This window comes from Bubalus bubalis, chromosome 11 (genome assembly GCF_019923935.1).
Source record: "Bubalus bubalis isolate 160015118507 breed Murrah chromosome 11, NDDB_SH_1, whole genome shotgun sequence".
NCBI lineage: Eukaryota > Metazoa > Chordata > Mammalia > Artiodactyla > Bovidae > Bubalus > Bubalus bubalis.
The window spans coordinates 38,339,106-38,360,962 of record NC_059167.1 but is presented as its reverse complement, the minus strand read 5'-3'; the positions used below and the strand labels follow the sequence as shown (position 1 = coordinate 38,360,962).

At 45.8% G+C, this 21,857-nt stretch overlaps 1 long non-coding RNA gene across 4 annotated transcripts in view; it reads right to left on the bottom strand.

Moving 5' to 3' along the window:
- Positions 1 to 21,398, bottom strand: part of LOC102408072 — a 43,076-nt gene extending 21,678 nt beyond the window's left edge. For 2 of the 4 annotated variants that reach the window (XR_006542752.1, XR_006542751.1), the window contains exons 1-2: positions 20,461 to 21,398; positions 10,741 to 10,811 (exon numbers count right to left, since the gene is read on the bottom strand). This is a non-coding gene — a long non-coding RNA (uncharacterized LOC102408072). The remainder of the gene's footprint in view (positions 1 to 10,740; positions 10,812 to 20,460) is intronic. The other 2 variants (XR_003112298.2, XR_329122.3) reach the window with 2 other exon arrangements.
- Positions 21,399 to 21,857: the final 459 nt, after the last annotated feature.

Genomic DNA, 21,857 nt, shown 5'->3' with positions numbered 1-21,857 from the left:
ACACAAAACTCGAATATCGGCTATCCTAATTACTGCAGGTTAATTTTTTCACAAATGCAGACTTGAAAAAAAAAGCTGAGCATTGCATCTTGCAAACCCAGAACAAGACAGACTTTCTTATCCTCTGCTCCTTCGTTTCCTTTATCTGGAAGACCTTTTCCTCAAGTTGTTTACCTCACAAAAATCAACTCATCCTTTAAGACTCCTCAGGCATTATCTCTTTCAAGAAGCTTTCCTTGCCTTCCCTATTAGGAGCCCCTTCTCTGGGCTTCTTTGGTGGCTCAGACAATAAAGAATTCGCTTGCAATACAAGAGACCTGGGTTTGATCTCTGGGTCAGGAAGATCCCCTGACGAAGGAAATGGCAACCCACTCCAGTATTCTCGCCTGGAGAATTCCATGGACAGAGGAGGCTGGCAGGCTACAGTCCATTCGATCGCACAAAGTCAGACATGACTGAGCGACACACACACACACTTCTGTGCTCACCTCCCTCATTCTGTCACCATCACCCTGGAAAGCCATCACTGTCTGATTACCCACAAGCCCCCTGGGTGAGACCTAGGTCTGCTCTTTCAATTTCCAGCATTAGAGACACCGGAGGGCTGCATAAATGTTCCCCCAGTTGGAAACTATACCATCATCAAATATCAATTTATACCCGGAAACTTTTTTAAGGTGCCCTAAAAATCCTCACCGCCAATGTTTTAACCTCTTCTCTGTAATGTCACTGAAACCCACTCTTCTATAAAAATATTCCAGATCGGTCTTTGATACTTAGGATATGTGTAATTCTACTACAGCTATGTAAGTATTTATGGTTTTATCTTTTTAAGACTGCAACAGAAATTAGACACTTTTCTGAAACACCCAAGACAGTTATGTAATTAATTGCAACTAAACTGGTGCTCTTCGCGTGCAAAGAGTTGATTCATTGGAAAAGACTCTGATGCTGGGAGGGATTGGGGGCAGAAGGAGAAGGGGACGACAGAGGATGAGATGGCTGGATGGCATCACCGACTCAATGGATGTGAGTTTGAGTGAACTCCGGGAGTTGGTGATGGACAGGGAGGCCTGGCGTGCTGCGATTCATGGGGTTGCAAAGAGTTGGACACAACTGAGCAACTGAACTGAACTGAAACTGGTGCTAATAACCAGCAGTTTTTATCACTTATATAGCCTGATAATCTCTCTTGGAGTCCAATGCAGTGGTAGAACTGAGCTGGTTCCTGTCAATTCTAGTCTTCTTGATGACAGTTTGTTTTTATAAAAGACTTTTAAAAAGATGAATAAAGTGATTATTTTCTGCATAGGGGAACAGCTCAGGCTACTTTCAGAAAATCAATGAATTTTAAATCAGTAATCTTAGTGTTAAAGCATGTAACCAAGTATACAAAGTACACTGGATTAAAAGGCAAAAAAACCAGTTCTGGTTCCAGCTTTTCTATACATGCTTCATTTGACAAGTTACTTTGTTTTTCTATGCCTCAGTCTGGCTATCTGAATAATAATAATAGGGACTTCCCTGGCAGTTCAGTGTTTGGGACTCTGTGCTTCCACCACCAGGGGTGCAGGTTTGGTCCCTGGTCTGAGAACTAAGACGCTACATGGTATGGCCAAAAATAATGATAATAATAATAATTGTTATTATTTTTAAAACACTGATTGAGTGCTTAGGACTGTATATACCAGGCCTTGTTCTAAAAGGTTCAAGTATTTATTTTTTCTTAATCCATTTCATGTAGAGACATGCTCATTTTCATTTGGAGTAGTTAACTGTTCTAAAAGCTTTTCAGGTTTTTGAGAATCCTACCAAACAAACCTATGAGTTATTATAATCCCATTTTTATGGGTGAGGAAGGTAAGGCAGGGAGAGGTTGAGAAACTTGCCTAAGGTTAGCTAGTAACCTTGAGCTGGGACTCAAATGCAGGCGATCAGGCTCCAGTGTCCCCTCTCTTATCCTTTATGATGTGATCAGAGCTGTGACTGGCCACACGGGTTACCAAGTGCAATGTTATATGGTGCTCTCAGAGGGTCAGGAGGGCTTGGGCTGACTATCCTGGGCCACTGCAAGAACCCACCTGCGTGGGTAGGATGGACATGGGAGAACAGGGACCCAGCAGGACTGTGCCTGCTTCATCAGTGACTGTCCAACTGGATGGACAGGTTACCGTAACTCTGACCCCATGTCTCCCAGGACTGCCTGAGGCTCTCTAGCAGGTTTTGCAAATAAAGACCCCAAGGGGCTATGCTCTTCGTGCCTCTTCTCTCGTACACTTTGTGGGTGAGACACTAAGGAGAGACAGCGTGGTGCAGTGGAAAAGAGAGGGCTTCGATCCTGCCTGCAAGTCAGTTCAAATTCAGCTCTGTGAACTTAGGCCCAAGGTGGGGGCCTTAGTTCCTACAGAACAACTCAAGCCTATGTATCAGATTGGTACATGCAGCCCTTGAGGAGGAACCAGGACTCTGTTAAATGGCTGCACATTGTTTCTTGAAGGGCTTCTCAGGTGGCAAGTGGTAAAGAATCCATCTGCCAATGCAGGAGACATGGGTTGATCCCTGGGTCGGAAAGATCCCCTGGAGTAGGGAAATGGCAACCTGCTCCAGTACTCTTGCCTGGAAAATTCCATGGACAGAGGAACCTGGTGGGCTACAGTCCATGGAGTCGCAAAGAATCCGGCACGACTGATTAAGCACACATATTGTTTGTTTGACGGCTTTTCCTTTGTTTCTACATTCCCTTCTTCCCTAATTAGGAAGTCCTTGAGCCTGCCCTTTGAAACTCAAGAAGGTCTAGGAGGCTGAAGCCTTTTTCTACAAACAGGAAGGGGATCGGTGGCATGGAGGAGACTGTATCTGGGAGAGCTCCATAGGGTCCTGCTAGCTTTCAGTCTCCCCTTTTCTTTGAGACTCCCCAATCCTGAGGGGACAAATGTGGGACAAAAAAAGAGAATAAAGTTTTGGATGGAGAGGTTAATCATAAACTTGGCCAGGGTACTCGGTTTTAGGGGGACTCAGCTTCATATTATCTAGGAATATCATCTTAGTCATCTTTCATGCCAGTAATTTGAACTCTTTTGTCTAGCTGAGTTCTCACTGGATCTGCAAGTTTGGGGTTTAAGATTTTATTTTTTTTAGAGAAGTTTTAGGTTTATGGCAAAATTGAGAGGAAGGTAAGAGATTCCCCATTTACTTTCTGCCCCTACATAGGCAGAGTCTCCCCCACTTTCAACATCCCCTCACCTCAGAAAATAGCCTCTTACCAACTTTCATGCATTGGAGAAGGAAATGGCAACCCATTCCAGTGTTCTTGCCTGGAGAATCCCATGGACGGAGAAGCCTGGTAGGCTGCAGTCCACGGGGACGCACAGAGTCAGACACAACTGAAGCGACTTAGCAGCGGCAGCTTTGAAGGGACTACTTCAAAGAGTTAGGGGAAGAGCCAGTATATATGTGAATTTTCTGGCTGGGAAATACATGTATCCAGCACACATTTTGGTAAAAGATGACTGCTAATCACAAAGAACAAACATCTCCTGTTAATGATTTTCGTGCTTTTCTATGTATGCGAAGGTGCAAGAATATGGAATCATTGAGATTCTTCCTTAGATATGCATCTTAACTATTAGGGACTGGTGTGTCCAGAGTACAGAATGTGTCACCCTGTTTTTCCATCCTGAATGTCCCTCAGGGCATTCCGTCAGTGAGTGATGACTTAACCCACATGACCAGATTGCGACTGATGCTTTGTTCTTTCTGTTTGTTGTCGTTGTTCAGTCACTAAGTCGTGTCTGACTCTCTGAGACCCCATGGACTGCAGCATGCCAGGCTTCTCTGTCCTTCACTGTCTCCAGGAGTTTGCTCAAACTCATGTCCATTTAGTTACCGATTAACCTATATTCCTAATTTCCCTGGTGGTCCAGTGGTTAAGAATCTGCCTTCCAATGCAGAGAATGCAGGTTCCATCCCTGGTCCAGTAACTAAGATCCCACATGCTGCAGGGCAATCAGGCCTGTACGTGCCACAACTAGAGAAGGCTACTCACTACATCAAAGAGCTTGCACACCAAAAAGGAAGACGCAGTGCAGCAAAAAAACAGAACAAAACAAAACAAAAATCCAACGACAATAAAAAAACACCTATATTGACACATCATTATCACCCAAAGTCCATACTTTAGGGTTCACTCTTGATGTACATTCTGTGGGTTTTGACAAATTTATAGTGGCACGTATTCACCATTAATCTGTGTTCCACCTATTCATCCTTCCTCTGACCCAACTCTAGACAAACACTGATTTTTTTTTTTTTACTGTCTCCATTGTTTTGATGTTTCCAGAATGTCATATGGTTGGAATCACATAGTACGTAACCTTTTCAAGTTGGCTTCTGTCACTTGGTGATATGCATTTAACTTTCCTCCATATCTTCTTATGACTTGATAGCTCCTTTCTTTTTAGTTCTGAATAATGTGCCATTGTCTGGATGTACCACAGTTTATCCATTCACCTACTGAAGGACATCGCGATTGCTTCCAAGTTTTGACAGTTATGAATAAAACCGCTATACACATCCAAGGGCAGGTTTTTTGTTTGAACATAGTTTTCAGCTCCTTTGGTTAGATTCTAAGGATTGTGATTTGCTGGATTATATGGTAAGAGTGAAAAGTATTAGTTGCTCAGCTGTGTTCAACTCTTTGGGACCCCATGGACTGTAGCCCACAAGGCTGTCCTGTCCATAGAATTCTCCAGGCAAGACTACTGGAATGGGTAGCCATTCCCTTCTCCAGGGGATCTTCCCAACCCAGGGATCAAGCCCAGTCTCCTGCATTATAGGCTGATTTTTTGTTGTTGTTGTTTTACCAAGAATAGATTGTAAGTTTTTACTCTGTTGACAAACCCATCCTGGGAACTCACCTCCTTCAGTCTGTGTGTATTCCCTCCTGGTTCTCCTTTCACTTCTCTGCTGCTTCCTCTGGCTTCCTTACTTTCTCCTTAAATATTCCTTATGTGCAAAGTGGCTTGCACATAGTAAGCACTCAGTAACTATCAATTTCCTGCTCTGACTCCAAATACTCCTGCTCCAGCCAGGGCCAGCCCTCCCGGTGGCTGAATGGGCTGAGGAGGCTCCAGAGACATTATACCCTCTGCTATCATGCTTCTTCTGAGAGATGCCCAGCTCTTGCTGGCAGATTCCTAGGGAAACTGCAGCTCAAGGGCACCATTTCATCTTAGCAACAATTAAAGTTGGGAAAAGTGAAAGTTCTTGTCCCTTTTAGGATACAGCTAGTTCCTTATTTTCATTGGAAAAGACCTGGTGCTGGGTAAGACTGAAGGCAGAAGAAAAAGAGGGCAACAGAGGATGACATGGTTGGATGGCATCACCAATTCAATGGACATGAACTTGGGCAAACTCCGGGAGATCGTGAGGGACAGGGAAGCCTGGTGTGCTGCAGTCCATGAGGTCACAAAGAATCGGACACGACTTGGCGACTGAATAACAATTCCTTCATTATCAACACACAGTTCAGAAATATAAACCAATGAAACAAACAACTCTGCCACAAATCCCCCAATTATGGAAAATGTATATTCAATGAGTAGAAGACAACAAAACCACACAAAGAAGAATCACATTTAACAAATTCTGCTAAGGAATATGGATGAGTCTGTTAGGAAAAAAATGAAAGCTGATTCATGTCTTTCACATCATGCTTCAAAAATTCCAGATCAGGATAATCTGTGGCATCATGTAAAAGATTAATGGGTGATATAAAAACTTTTTGCTCAAATGCGCTAGAGAAAATTTGTCTACTGTGTCCTTCACCTAGAAATACACAATATACATTTGGCTCTTTGTTCACTAGTGCCTCATAGCTGGTGCTCAATAAATATTCTGTTCAATGAATAAACTACCATATTTATGATCTGATAAGTACTGTAATAAAGGAAGTTGTTTAGTTTTTGTCTAATTCATTGTTCTCCAATATTCTTTGACCATGGAACCCCTTCAGAAAATGCATTAACATTAAAAGAGATAAGAGGAAAGTGATTTGGGAAACACTACTTAGAAGAAATACACATTTACCTTGATTTAGGAAGAAATATACGTATGTTAGGTAGTCAGATATGAGCGGGTCCACACCCTATCCTGAACTGAGTCATCTTTCTCTCCTCCACCTGGACTCTGGTGATGAGAACATGCCAAAGACCTTCTTTCCTGTGGCCAAGGACCACTGCTAGGCATATCATAACCAGGCAAGAAAAAACCACCAACACACATTGGCACACAAGCACCAAGACCTAAAAGGTGACTCAAAGTAATCTGGGCTTCATTGCGCTGTATTTGTAATAAATTAGCACTGCAGTTTTGGACCCCGCCCCCCCTCAACGGGTTTCCCCAGTGTTTCTCCTATAACACTAGGAGAAAAGTTATATAACCTAAAGCTAACTAACTTGTCAGTCAAATGACACTGGGAGGCACCGCCACTCTTAACACGCCCAGCCCTACCCCACGCGGGGCTGCTTCTGGTTTCCAGACAGCCGGAGCTCATCCTTTCTTGAGAGGGTACTTTCCCTTTTCCTTAAAACTCTTGCTACTCAAAATGTGGAAACAACATAACTGTCCATAAATAGATGAAAGAATAAAGCAAGTGTGGCATATACATACAACAGACTGCCATTCAGCCTTTAAAAAGAAGGAAATTCTGCTGTACACGACAACATGGATAAACCTGAAGGCAATTATGCTAAGTGAAATAAGCCAGCCACAGAAAGACAAATACATGATGCCACCTATATGAACTACGGAAAATAGCCAAATCCATAGAAATAAACAGAATTGTGGCTTTCAGAAGTTGAGGAAAGGGGTAAATGGAGTGTTGATAATCAACAGTTGAAAATTTTCAGTTATGCGAGATGGATAATCTGTAGAGATCTGCTGAACAATATTGTGCCTATGGATCATGATATTGTATTTTAAACTTAAAATTTTATTAAGTGTTCTTAAGTTCTTATGTTAAATGTTAAGTGTTCTAACCATAATAAGTAATTAAAAAAAAAACAAAACCCATCTTGCTAGCACCTTGATCTTGAACTACTGGCCTCCAAAATTCTGAGAAAATGAATTTGGTGTTTAAGTCAAACAAGTAAATAAACAAACAAACCTTTTATTACTTAAAACTCCTCTATGTCCCTGAACTGAATCCTTTCCCTTGAGAAAACAATAATCAAGAAAACCACCATTCCTCTGGTGACATATATATTATTACCATTAAAGTACTTTTTTAAAAAATAGATGAAAAAATGGAAAGGTATAACCACAGGGGCAGTCCAGTGTATTACAAATAAAATAATAAAAATTAAGATGGAAAAAAGTAACCATGAGAACTAGAGAAATTGTGATAATTGTGACAGATACAAATTTGCTAATAAAATATATAAAGATCGAATACAGATCCACAGAGAAAACAAACTCCTAAATAGGCAGAGAAAACACTGACCAGCCAGAGGGAATTATTATTAAGCATTTTAAGGGAAAAGGTTTAGTTTCACTAATAACTAAGGAAATGTAAATTAGTCCACTTCCATACCATTTTGCCAATGTTAAATCCACAAACTCTTAAAACCCTGTTTTAGAAACACACACTTTGGAGTATTCTTGAGTTGCTATAGGTTAATACAGTCTTTCTGGAGGACAGTCTGACAGTTTATAAAACAAGACATTAAAATAGCCATACCCTTTGACCAAATTATTCTACTCGTGAAAATTTCCCCTATGGAAATACTTCAAGAGTCAAAAAAAAAAACCACACACCCAAACAAAATGTTTGCCTAGGGCAAGAATCTGAGAGAAGACAGAGAAGCAGACCCCCTAGTGGGAAGAATCTGAATTACCTGGAACCTTTTTTGCAGCCAACACCTGTCTTCTCTTTTCCTGAGTTCCTGATAACTTCCTTCCACACTTTTGCCTATATTATTCTGGTTAGGAATCCCACTCTACCTTTCCACCTTTAACTATTTTTATTTTTTAATTTTATAAATGAAGGGTTAAATTATTAACACTTAGTTAAACAGTGTTATTTTTTAAAGTTCTCAAATCAAAGATAAATGATCACAATGTGAACACACCCATATGACCACCAGGTCAAGAAATAAAACATGATCAGCTCCAGCCCAGTCCTGACCTCTGCCTCCATCCTCCACACCATCATCCTGACATCCAACACTGTAAAATGACTTGCCTTTTTGACTTATACAATCATTATGACATAGTAGGCATTGTTTTATGTCCAATTGCTTTCAATATTACATTTGTAAAATTCACCTATGCTGTTGCTATGTGGCTGCACTTTGTTTGCTTTTGTTTGTTTTGCTGTTAGATATTTCACTGCATTAATATACTGCTTATATATATTTCTTATATATATTATAAAATTATAATATTTCTTTTTATCTAGCCTATTGTTTGTTTATGGACATTTGAATTGTTTCCACTTCTTGGCTATTACCAGTTATGCCATTCAGTTCAGTTCAGTCGCTCAGTCATGTCCGACTCTTTGCAACTCCATGGACGGCAGCACACCAGGCTTCCCTGTCCATCACCAACTCCCAGAGCTTGCTCAAACTCATGTCCATCAAGTCGCTGATGCCATCCAACCATCTCATCCTCTGTCATCCCCTTCTCCCACCTTCAATCTTTCCCAGCATCAGGGACTTTTCAAATGAGTCAGTTCTTCGCAGCAGGTGGTCAAAGTATTGGAGTTTCAGCTTTAGCATCAGTCCTTCCAATGAATATTCAGGACTGATTTCCTTTAGGATGGAGTGGTTGGATCTCCTTGCAGTCCAAGTGACTCTCAAGAGTCTTCTCCAACACCACTGTTCAAAAGCATCAATTCTTCGGTGCTCAGCTTTGTTTATAGTCCAACTCTCACGTCTATACATGACTACTGGAAAAACCATAGCTTTGACTAGACCAGACCTTTGTTGGCAAAGTAATGTCTCTGCTTTTTAATATGCTGTCTTATGCAGTCATAGCTTTTCTTCCAAGGAGCAAGTGTCTTTTAATTTCATGGCTGCAGTCACCATCTGCAGTGATTTTGGAGATCCCCCTAAAATAAAGTCTCTGTTTCCATTGTTTCCCCATCTATTTCCCATGAAGTGATGGGACCAGATGCCATGATCTTCATTTTTGCATGTTGAGCTTTAAGCCAACTTTTTCACTCTCCTCTTTCACTTTCATCAAGAGGCTCTTTAGCTCTTCTTCACTTTCTGCCATAAGGGTGGTGTCATCTGTGTATCTGAGGTTATTGATATTTCTCCCTGCAATCTTGATTCCAGCTTTGCTTCATTCATGCTGTTAACAATGTGTATGCATCTTAGAGTACATGGGCATATATTTTTGTTGTATATACCAAGGAGTCAGGTTGCTATGTTACAGATTAAGCCATTTGTTCAACTTTTTTTTAGATAACACAGAACAACTCCCTGCAGCAGTGTATTTGAATACCCATAACCCCACATTTTTGCCAACTTGGCACTGACAGTCTTTTATTGTTAATTTTAACCATTCTGGAGGGTAAATGGTGACACTTAACTGTGGTTTCAATTTGCAGTTCCCTATGGTTTTTCCGGTAGTCATGTGTGGATGTGAGAGTTGGACTGTGAAGAAGGCTGAACACCGAAGAATTGATACTTTTGAACTGTGGTGTTGGAGAAGACTCTTCAGAGTCCCTTGGACTGCAAGGAGATCCAACCAGTCCATTCTGAAGGAGATCAGCCCTGGGTGTTCTTTGGAAGGAATGATGCTAAAGCTGAAACTCCAGTACTTTGGCCACCTCATGCGAAGAGTTGACTCATTGGAAAAGTCTCTGATGCTGGGAGGGATTGGGGGCAGGAGGAGAAGGGGACGACAGAGGATGAGATGCCTGGATGGCATCACCGACTCGATGGACGTGAGTTTGAGTGAACTCCGGGCGCTGGTGATGGACAGGGAGGCCTGGCGTGCTGCGATTCATGGGGTCGCAAAGAGTTGGACACGACTGAGCGACTGAACTGAACTGAACTGAACTGATACAACTTAAAGTCAAAGTCCTCCCCCTGGTGGATAAAATCTGAATTACTTGGAAGGTTGCTTTTTGTTGTTTTTGTTGGTTTTTTGGTCTGAGGCCCTCCGTGTCACGTGTCTTCCTCCCCCAGGAGTCTCCAAGAATGAAAAGTCGACCATCTATCGTAAGTTCATCATGCATTGGATATCTTCTTTTATGAAGTACCCCTTTATGTCTCATGCATTTTTCTGAGCTCATTTTTCTATTGAGGTTTTTTTATATTAACTTGTTATCTGAATATGTTGATGCACACCCACTTTCCATTTTAAGCTTTTTAAATCAACTCATATTCAACACAACATTGTAAATCAACTGTACTTCACTTAAAAATCAACTCGTTTTCACCTACGCAAGAGGCTCAATGCAAGTTCAACTTTGTCATACTTAGGTTTATGTTACCAGTAGATGGCGCCATAATCTTGCTCCTGCTCCTTCCTCTGGCTGTGCCTGAATTTCAGCTAAATTTCCCAAATATTGCAAGTAAGCAATGTTAAACAATGAGAAATCAAAACTTTAAGCCATCATACAGCTAGATGGAATACAGCTAGAACTGCTTTTTTTTTTTTTTGGAGGGAGGGCGGAAAACAACACATTACTGTTTTTTGTCCCAAATAAAGGAATAAAAAGGTCTTTACCCCAAGGCACGAAACACAGGTGAGGCTGTCCTGAGGTGGGCAAATCCATGGAAACACCCTCTGGGAGTAACCTGGAATCCAAAGAAAATGCGTAATTACCTCACCTAGCATTCAGACACTGTTTCACTGTTTACAAAAGGCAGGTACACCCTGGCACAAGGTCTGAAAGCAGAGAGAAACAGGGGTTTGGTCTCTGTTCCTGCCTCCCTCTGCCCTCCCTTCTGCCTCCACTCAGGGTGCAGCCTTCCCTGAGCTGCGCCCCCACTTAGAGTTGGACAGACCTTTCCATCCTCCTGCCTCCTCCCCAGCCCCACTCCCCACTGAACAAAGGAATGAATGAATGTATAAGTGACAAAGTCCTGGCCTTCCTCTGCTTAAATATCAGAGCACACAAACCCCACACTCATAGGAAGACCCCATGAGAGAATGTGGAAATGCTCCAAATAGAGGTGCAGTTCTAAAAGTGAGCTTGAGGGGGCAGTGCGATGGGTTGGCTTGTGATGGGATGTGATTATAAGCAAGAAGACACCTTTAGTTATTAATACTTACGCAAAGCCATAAACCAGGGCCCGAGGCACATATAGAATGTGGTGACAAGGTGACCCCTTTTATCTAGCCTTCACAATGGTCAGGCAAGAACACAGGAACATCAAGTCAGAGATTCAGCTATTTCCTGGAGTAGCCAAGACAAGCTTTCTACTATGTTAGGTCACCACCTCTGAGTCCCCAAGATCTAGTGCAAAGACTGGCACATTTAGAACAGGTCAAATTGGCTCATTGGTGCTTTCCATTCTCGATGTTCAGAAATGCCCACAGGTTGAGCTGCATGCCTGAAGTCATCTCCATCCCACGTCCGTTCAGACCTAGCACGACCTGCTTTGCAGCCCACTGGTATAAAGAGAAGCTTAGAAAGAGAGGCTTTGTCCTCTTCTGGTTTTTCATTGTGGGTAATTGGGCAAGCCTGCTTTCTGAGCAGTTATTTCACACTGTTTAGGGTAGAGGAAATTGCACCACTCAGACTTCCTCATTCTGGAGGCTACTCGGGTAGGTGTCCGGAGGCTGGGGCGTGGGTGGGCGCAGAGCCCACAGGCCCAGGCCAGAAAAGTCCATGTCTACAGGTGGGAGGGGTGCCCAGGGCCCAGCTTTGCTCCTCCTGGGTTGTGGAGGCTTGCTACCTGTCACCTGCCACCCACACAGCCTGGGCAGGGAGAGGCTGCAGGTGAGAATGCACTATAGTTTGGGGCTTGGAGTCTCCACTTCTCCTCTTGGCCCATATGGCACCCAGTGGTTGGCTGAAGCCAGTCTGTACTGCTTGCAAGATCTAATTGTTAAGTTTTAAGGAATTCTGCAAAGCTGTTGTTTTGGTTTTTGCAAAGTAGTTGTTAAACAGCCATCATATTAACAATTATAAAATCTTATAAGAGAATATTATATTTTTAAAAAGCAACAAATACTCAAAACTTCCCAATTATTTGACTAAATTTTGTAATTATATTTGCTTTTGCGGCTGTCTACACCTGTTGTGTCTGCTTGCTAGAAATATTATGTGACAGTGCATTGCTTCCCATCTGTCCCCAGTTCTGCATTCAGTAATATCTTGTTGGTAGCTTGAAATTGATGGTGGTGGGAATATTTACACCATGGGAATCAAGAAATGCAACCAATCAGGGCTTTCTGCCCCAAGTGCCACTTATTTGTCGACAGGTGCACCATTGCACCTGGCCCACATTTGGGGGACCTGGATGTGCAGTGGCTGGGAGGGCGGCCAGCCCTGTGTTTCCCCCCACTGCTGCCAGTGCTGGGCCTTTGCTCAGGCAGATGAGGAGGGAAGAAAGGGGAGGACGTAGAGAAAAGCTGGGAAACACCCTTGGTTCCCCCCAGGACATTGCAGCAGGGAGCCTGGCTCACTAGGGAGTGGGCAGAACTATTTGGAAAAGCCAGGAACATGAAAAAGGTGACAAGCAGAAATGAAATCAGTTGAGTGACTGAGTGGAGGAAAGTATAATGTCCAGAAGACAGGTCTTGCGAAGACAGAAGGCAATCACAGAAAGTGGCACTGTGACCACAAAAGGGAGGTGAGCCAAGAACACACAGAAGTTGAGGAGTTGGGCTTCACCAGAGGCTCTGCAGGGTCAGTTCCTGACAGGGCTGTTATGATGGGCTCATAATGAAGAGCCCGAAACAGAGAGGAAGTCACCACGCACAGTCCTGAGGCAGGAGCTCATGGTGCTTCTCCATCCCTCCCTGACTCCCTGACTCACTCCTCCGCTCCTACTCGAAAGTTCTCCTCTCCAGGGAATTCCAGACACTTCCCCACATTCTGTCATACACTCACCCTGAAAGCTTCCAGAATCTTCTATTGCTGGAGATACCCCAGTCTTGAGCTGGATGTCCCATAGACACCCAAATGCCTCACCTAGACCTCCAAACCTGCTGCTTCGCACCTCAGCCTCCCATCTCAGAGAGATACCAAACCTGGAAGGCCTCATCAGTCCAGCAACGGTCACAGCTCTGAGGAGCCCGCTCTATCTCCCCACCACTCTCCTCCTCCTCCATCCCACTTCCCAGAGCTCTGACACTGCTTCTCAAACATAAATGGCCTTTTCCTTCATGTTCCCCATGTTTTGAAAGTTGCCTATGACATTGCATGCATTAAACATCACCACCTTACCCTTAAAGTTGCATTTGCAACTTCCAATCAGAATTTCACCCATTAAACCCACAGAGCCGTTACCACATGTGTGCTGGGCACAGGGATGCGAGGCGAACAGGCCTGGCCCTGGCCCTCCAGGGCTCATGGCCTACCGAGGGAGATCACACAAACAGATACTAAATCAAACAGTGCTCCTAGGTAAGGACAATGTGTCTGCCACCTGGCTGGACTCTGTCTCCAGCCATTCTCCAGACTAAAGCCAAAAAGGGACTCCTGGAACACAAAGCTGACCGAGTCATTCCCTTATTTAAAACTTTCATTGTTGTTGAGTATTTAAACCTTTAGTGGCTCCCTACTGTCCTAAGGATAACATTCACACTCTAGTTAGCTTGGCTTCTCAGCCCTTTCTGACCAAACCCACATTAACAGGAGAATTCTCATTTACTTGGTCAATTAACACCAATCCTAACTGAATACTTACTGTGTGCCAGTCATTGTACTGAACACCAGGATCCTGAGGAACCATAAAATGTATACCATTTCCTCTCCTGGAGCTTGTAACCTACCAGGGCAGATACTGACAGATACTTGTACAAATGATTATCAGTGTGATGAGTTCAGAAAAAGGAACATTTCCTCCTCAGTTCCCTGCTTGGCCACAACTCCTGATGGTGCCCATCTGCTGGTCCTGCCTAGGTCGGCCCCTTCCCTGAGATGCCCTCTCTCCTTCATTGGCCAGATCTCTGTTAAGCCCCAGGTCTCAGGTCAAGGTTTCCTCCCGAGAGTCTTCCCTGAACCCCCCTTGTGGTCCTGTGGTGGCCTTCAGCGCTGTGGGGACGCTGAGTACAGGGCTGTCTCCCTCAGGCCCAACACAGAGCTCCTGAGAATGACGGCTAGGTCTTCTATATCCACATCTGGGAAGATGTGCATTTTTAATTTAAAAATTATTTACATCGACTTCACATATTTATGAAAGCTGGAGCTGAGTGCTAATAAAGGAAACAGAAATTATTTTTAAAACAAGGATGCTTTTGAAGACCAGAGCTTTCAGGTAACTGAGTGAGTGCGGAGGGCCTAGAGGAGCTATCCCACGTTGAAGGTCAGGAAGGGTGGCGGTGAGGAGATACCCCTCGTCCAAGGTAAGGAGCAGTGGCTGTGTTTTGCTGGAGCAGCCGTGAAGAGATACCCCACGCCCAAGGTAAGAGAAACCCAAGTAAGACGGTAGGTGTTGCAAGAGGGCATCAGAGGGCAGACACACTGAAACCATACTCACAGAAAACTAGTCAATCTAATCACACTAGGACCACAGCCTTGTCTAACTCAATGAAACTAAGCCATGCCCGTGGGGCAACCCAAGATGGGCGGGTCATGGTGGAGAGATCTGACAGAATGTGATCCACTGGAGAAGGGAATGGCAAACCACTTCAGTATTCTTGCCTTGAGAACCCCATGAACAGTACGAAAAGGCAAAATGATAGGATACTGAAAGAAGAACTCCCCAGGTCACATAGGTGCCCAATATGCTACTGGAGATCAGTGGAGAAATAACTCTGAAAGAATGAAGGGATGGAGCCAAAGCAAAAAGAATACCCAGCTGTGGATGCGACTGGTGATAGAAGCAAGGTCCAATGCTGTAAAGAGCAATACTGCATAGGAACCTGGACTGTCAGGTCCATGAATCACGGTAAATTGGAAGTGGTCAAACAAGAGATGGCAAGAGTGAATGTTGACATTCTAGCAATCAGCAAACTAAAATGGACTGGAATGGGTGAACTTAACTCAGATGACCTTTATATCTACTACTGTGGGCAGGAATCCCTCAGAAGAAATGGAGTAGCCATTATGGTCAACAAAAGAGTCCGAAATGCAGTACTTGGATGCAATTTCAAAAACGACAGAATGCTCTCTGTTTGTTTCCAAGGCAAACCATTCAATATCACAGTAATCACAGTCTATGCCCCAACCAGTAACGCTAAAGAAGCCAAAGTTGAACGGTTCTTTGAAGACCTACAAGACCTTTTAGAACTAACACACAAAAAAGATGTTCTTTTCATTATAGGGGACTGGAATGTAAAAGTAGGAAGTCAAGAAACAGCTGGAGTAACAGGCAAATTTGGCCTTGGAATATGGAATGAAGCAGGGCAAAGACTAACAGTTTTGCCAAGAAAATGCACTGGTCATAACACACACCCTCTTCCAACAACACAAGAGAAGACTCTATACATGGACATCACCAGATGGTCAACACCAAAATCAGATTGATCATATTCTTTGCAGCCAAAGATGGAGAAGCTCTATACAGTCAGCAAAAACAAGACCAGGAGCTGACTGTGGCTCAGACCATGAACTCCTTATTGCCAAATTCAGACTTAAATTGAAGAAGGTAGGGAAAACCACTAGACCATTCAGGTACGACCTAAATCAAATCCCTTATGATTATACAGTGAAAGTGATAAATACATTTAAGGGCCTAGATCTGATAGATAGAGTGCCTGATGAACTATGGAATGAGGTTCATGACATTGTACAGGAGACAGAGATCAAGACCATCCTCATGGAAAAGAAATGCAAAAAAGCAAAATGGCTGTCTGGGGAGGCCTTACAAATAGCTGTGAAAAGAGAAGTGAAAAGCAAAGGAGAAAAGGAAAGATATAAGCATCTGAATGCAGAGTTCCAAAGAATAGCAAGAAAAGATAAGAAAGCCTTCCTCAGGGATCAATGCAAAGAAATAGAGAAAAACAACAGAATGGGAAAGACTAGAGATCTCTTCAAGAAAATTAGAGATACCAAGGGAACATTTCATGCAAAGATGGGCTCGATAAAGGACAGAAATGGTATGGACCTAACAGAAGCAGAAGATATCAAGAAGAGATGGCAAGAATACACAGAAGAACTGTACAAAAGAGATCTTCACAACCCAGATAATCACGATGGTGTGATCACTGACCTAGAGCCAGACATCCTGGAATGTGAAGTCAAGTGGGCCATAGAAAGCATCACTACGAACCAAGCTAGTGGAGGTGATGGCATTCCAGTTGAGCTATTTCAAATCCTGAAAGATGATGCTGTGAAAGTGCTGCACTCAATATGCCAGCAAATTTGGAAAACTCAGCAGTGGCCACAGGACTGGAAAAGGCCAGTTTTCATTCCAATCCCAAAGAAAGGCAATGCCAAAGAATGCTCAAACTACCACACAATTGCACTCATCTCACACGCTAGTAAAGTAATGCTCAAAATTCTCCAAGCCAGGCTTCAGCAATATGTGAACCGTGAACTTCCAGATGTTCAAGCTGGTTTTAGAAAAGGCAGAGGAACCAGAGATCAAATTGCCAACATCCGCTGGATCATGGAAAATGCAAGAGAGTTCCAGAAAAACATTTATTTCTGCTTTATTGACTATGCCAAAGCTTTTGACTGTGTGGCTCACAATAAACTGTGGAAAATTCTGATAGATGGGAATACCAGACCACCTGACCTGCCTCTTGAGAAACCTGTATGCAAGTCAGGAAGCCACAGTTACAACTGGACATGGAACAACAGACTAGTTCCAAATAGGAAAAGGAGTACATCAAGGCTGTATATTGTCACCCTGCTTTTTAACTTATATGCAGAGTACATCATGAGAAACGCTGGGCTGGAAGAAACACAAGCTTGAATCGAGATTGCCGGGAGAAATATCAATAACCTCAGATAAGCAGATGACACCACCCTTATGGCAGAAAATGAAGAGGAACTCAAAAGCCTCTTGATGAAAGTGAAAGTGGAGAGTGAAAAAGTGGGCTTAAAGCTCAACATTCAGAAAACGAAGATCATGGCATCCGGTCCCATCACTTCATGGCAAATAGATGGGGAAACAGTGGAAACAGTGTCAGACGTTATTTTTCTGGGCTCCAAAATCACTGCAGATGGTGACTGCAGCCATGAAATTAAAAGACGCTTACTCCTTGGAAGGAAAGTTATGACCAACCTAGACAGCATATTGAAAAGCAGAGACATGACTTTGCCAACAAAGGTTCGTCTAGTCAAGGCTATGGTTTTTCCCGTGGTCATGTATGGATGTGAGAGTTGGACTGTGAAGAAGGCTGAGCGCCGAAGAATTGATGCTTTTGAACTGTGGTGTTGGAGAAGACTCTTGAGAGTCCCTTGGACTGCAAGGAAATCCAACCAGTCCATTCTGAAGATCAGCCCTGGGTGTTCTTTGGAAGGAATAATGGTAAAGCTGAAACTCCAGTACTTTGGCCTCCTCATGCGAAGAGTTGACTCATTGCAAAAGACTCTGATGCTGGGAGGGATTGGGGGCAAGAGGAGAAGGGGACGACAGAGGATGAGATGGCTGGATGGCATCACTGACTCGATGGACGTGAGTCTGGGTGAACTCCGGGAGTTGGTGATGGACAGGGAGGCCTGGCGTGCTGCGATTCATGGGGTCGCAAAGAGTCGGACACGACTGAGCGACTGAACTGAACTGAAAGAGGGGGTGGGCGGCGGAAGAGGTGGGGCTGCCTGGTGGGAGTGTCTGGGGGATGACGAGCACCGGCGGTCTGGCTGGCTCTCGGGGTGTCTCCATCCTTTCTGCTGGCTCTCCGCCCAGAGGCCCCTGCTGACTTCCTGCCGTCACCCACCACCCTGCCTGCGGGGGCCCGGTGTCTGCCCCTGGACTTAGCTCCTGTGGGCTCCTCATTGCCCCCCGGGAGGTGGGGCGGGGAGAAGGACCCCGGGAAAGGAGGGTGAACCCCTAGGGACGGGAGCAGCTGGCCCCTCCTGCGTCCCAGCGCTGTTCCTGGCGCAGCCCGGCCGAGCTGGCTGGTCTCTCATCTGCCGGGTCTGAAGGTGGACCTCCGCTCGCACCTCCGAGGTCCCGCGTGAGCCTGGGCCTGGCTGCGGGCAGGTCCCGGAGCAGCCGAGGTCCGGCAGGGAGGCGAGCCTTGGAAAGCCGCCCGTCCCCCTAGAAGAGGCTTTGTCCTGCCGGGAAGTCCCCCACCTTCGGCAGCCTGTGCGGAGTCCCACGCTCCTCCCTTGGAATCGGGATTGGGAGATGGCGTGGCCCGCCTCCTTCACTTCAAAGCCGAGGAAGCTGCTGTCCTGAGAGGGAATTCAGCGCCCACGGTACCACAGCCGGCGAAGTAATCGTGCTTTACAACAAAAAAGGCAGTCTCCTGGGCCTCCCTCCGCCCGGGGCCCTTGGCTAACCCCTACCCCCAGCCCACCTGTTTAGGGTAGGCTGCCCCAGCTCTTCCAGTTGGTTTGAACCCCAAAGTCAAGCCTCCAGTAAATGAAACTCAACGGAAAATATGGCCACCCCCGCCTGCACCTTCCTCCACACCCATCTCATTCATCTGCCCCTCTGACAGCAGGAAGCGGGGACAAAGCTTGACCCAACCTGACAGGCTCTCCCGGGCGGGGACCAGGAGGAAAGGCTTCTCAGTGACTCCGGGCAGGGCTCACCCGGGCGAGGAGTGGCTGCCTTAATGCCTTAAGGAAGGAAACCAAACACAGGCGTGCCCTGTTTGCCTTCCCGGCCCACAGACATGACGGGGCTCTCGGTCCTTACAGGATAAAGCCCCAGCCTCTTAGCCCAGCCCCCAAGCCTTTCCCAGTTGGGCTTCAACCTGACTGCCCAGCCTCATCTCCCACCATGTGGACCCCATGCTCCTTCCTGCCTTGTCATACCATCCTCGAACATGGCGCGACACCCTCCAGGCCTCTCTGGCTTTGTCGGTGCCGTTCCCTCTGCCTCCAACACCCTTCTCTGCTTCTCCACTTGACAAGCTCCTTCCCATTGTTATGACCCACCTCAGCCAATGCAGGAGACTGGGGGTTCCATCCCTGGGTCAGGAGGATCCCCTGGAAGGGGAAATAGCAACCACTCTCCTATTCTTGCTCGGAAATTGCCAGGGACAGAAGAGCCTGACGGACTACAGCCCATGTAAAGAGTCGACAGGACTGAGCATGCACGTGCACGGGCACGTGCGCTCTCACGTGCGCACCGCGGAGCAACTCAGCCCCTGGGCTACCACTGAGCCTGCGCTCTAGAGCCCAAGAGCCGCAACTATTGAGCCCATGAGTTAGGACCCCTGAAGCCCAAGCACCTGGGGCTGGTGGCAGTGAGAAGCCCTCACACCACAACTGTGAGCTCCTGCTCACAGCAACTAGAGCAAAACCCACACAGCAACCAAGACCCTGCACAGCCAAAACTAATAATAAATAAAAAAAACTTGAAGAAAAAAAAAAAAAACCTCAAAAGTCATCTCCCATTCTCTGTGTGAATACTTCCTTCCTCCTCTTCTCCTCCTCTACCTCCCCCTCCTCCTCACCCTCCTCTTGTTCCTCCTCCTGCACCTCGTCCTCGTCCTCTTGCCTGGGGTGTTCTGTACTAACTTTATAGATGATAAAATGTGAGGTCATGAATCTGTGTCCCTGCCAGACTCAACTCCTCAGTGACAGCAATTGTGTCTTTATCTTCAAATAGAGCCCAGCACATAGCGGAACTCAAAAAGGCAATAATTTGCTAAACAGAATCAGTATATGGACTCTGGATTTACTCCAGAACTAAATTAGGAAACAAGTCTTAGCACTGCACAAGGATGGCCTTCCAACTCCTTTATTTAACTTGTATTTATTGAATATAGCGATGTGCAAAGCACTGTATAGACAAAGTATTGGGCACTCCAAGCTGGGCAGATGCAGGTTTCACATTTTGGAGGTACAGACAAGACAGAGTATGACTTATAAGGAAATAGGAGGGAGTGACCAGCGCTATTATAAGCAGATTGTCACATCTAATCCCACAAAGTAGACACTTACATTATTATTCTCATTTTAACAGATGAGGAGATTGAGGCTTCAAACTCGGAGAGAATTGTGAAGGCGCAACTAATAAGTAGTGGGGGCAGGATGTGAACCTAGGCTGCCCCCAGGCCCCACACACCCAAACACAGAGATTTGGTTTAAGGGTTTTATTTTCCTAAGTAGTGGCCCTCAACACCGTGTGCACACAGCAAACACCTGGAGAACTTAAAAAAGCGCAGGTAACCCACTTTGGTCCCGCCCCAGAGATTCTGATGTACCTGGTCTTGGATGCAGCCGGGGCTGAGAACTCCAGCTCTAGATGGGGGAGTCTGGTGTCAGGTGTGAAACGTGAGACCCGCCTGCAGCTGCAGTGCTCCCTGGTTGTGTCAGATTCCTGTCTGCGGAGACTGGGAGCTTTCCTGTCCCCTTGGGAGGGGGGCCCAGTGTGGCCAGGGCTGGCGCTTCCTCCCTCACATTCTGTGTCTCACCAGCTATGACCTTCCTGTGGCCTTGGAGTTGCCAAAGACACCTTACTGGGGAAATTCCATGGCTTCCGTGTGAGGGGGCATGAGTTCTCCAGGATGCCAGCCAGCTTTCGGTATGAGTGAGCCAAGAGCCGTGGGTCACAGTGAAGGTAGCTGATGTGAGCACCCTGGGTGGGCGGCTTGTGGGCGGCCGACCTGACACCAGCAGAAGGGACTGGAAAAAAACACCACACACCTCACAGCTTCCCCAGAGGCAGGCTCTGTGGGACACAGGCAGCGAAGTGGAGAGAGGGCTCCTGACTCTACTGTCTGCCTGCTGTCCTCGGCAACTGCTGGACCCCAGGCATTAGCAGACCCTGAGGGACAATAAGGATCCCCAGAACCAGTGGAGCCAAGAGCGTGGCTGCAGCCAGCAAGGCTGGCTTTCCCCTTTTCTGGCCCAGGCAGTGACTCAGGGACAAGGATGGAGAGCAGACAGTGACCTCAGCTCCCTTGCCCACTGGGTAGCATGACCTTGCCCCAGAGAGCTGTCCAGAGTACAGAGAGCCTGGGGCCGATGGGAGGGAGGTTGGCAGTATGGCCCGTGTGTTTGGAGTGGGCAGGACCCTCCCCTCACTGGCCAGGTTCTTCACCGAAGTGTTGTGAGCATCATGTCATTGAATCCTCACCGCAGCACTTGGGCCATTCCTTCCCAGCTTTTCAGATGCAGAGAGCTTGGGGCTCTCGGAACCTCGAGCACAGGTTGGTCTGTGTGTGGGGGTCCAGGGTGAGCAGACTTAATGGGCCATCCGTGAGATGTCCCCCATGTCCAACTTCCTATGCCTCTAATTCTAAATCTAGGTGGTTCATGGACTGTCTGACTATGCAAGGCTCCCACGTAGGATGGCGACGTCTGTTTCTCTAACCGTGAGAGCCAGGATGTGCTCTTGATTACCCCCAACCATGACCAGGTATGAAACAGCTTCCTTCACAGGAAGAACAACAGGATAAGACACCAGAGCAGCCACAGCAGAAGGTGGGCCTTACCCCCAGTCTGTGCTTCTTTTCTTTTCTTTTTTTGGCCATGTGGCAAGTAGTACCTTTGTTCCCCAATCAGGGATTAAACTTGCACCCCCCGCACTGGAAGTGTGGCATCTTAACCACTGCACCACCAGGGAATTTCCACCTGTGCCCCTGTTATCTGTACCTTC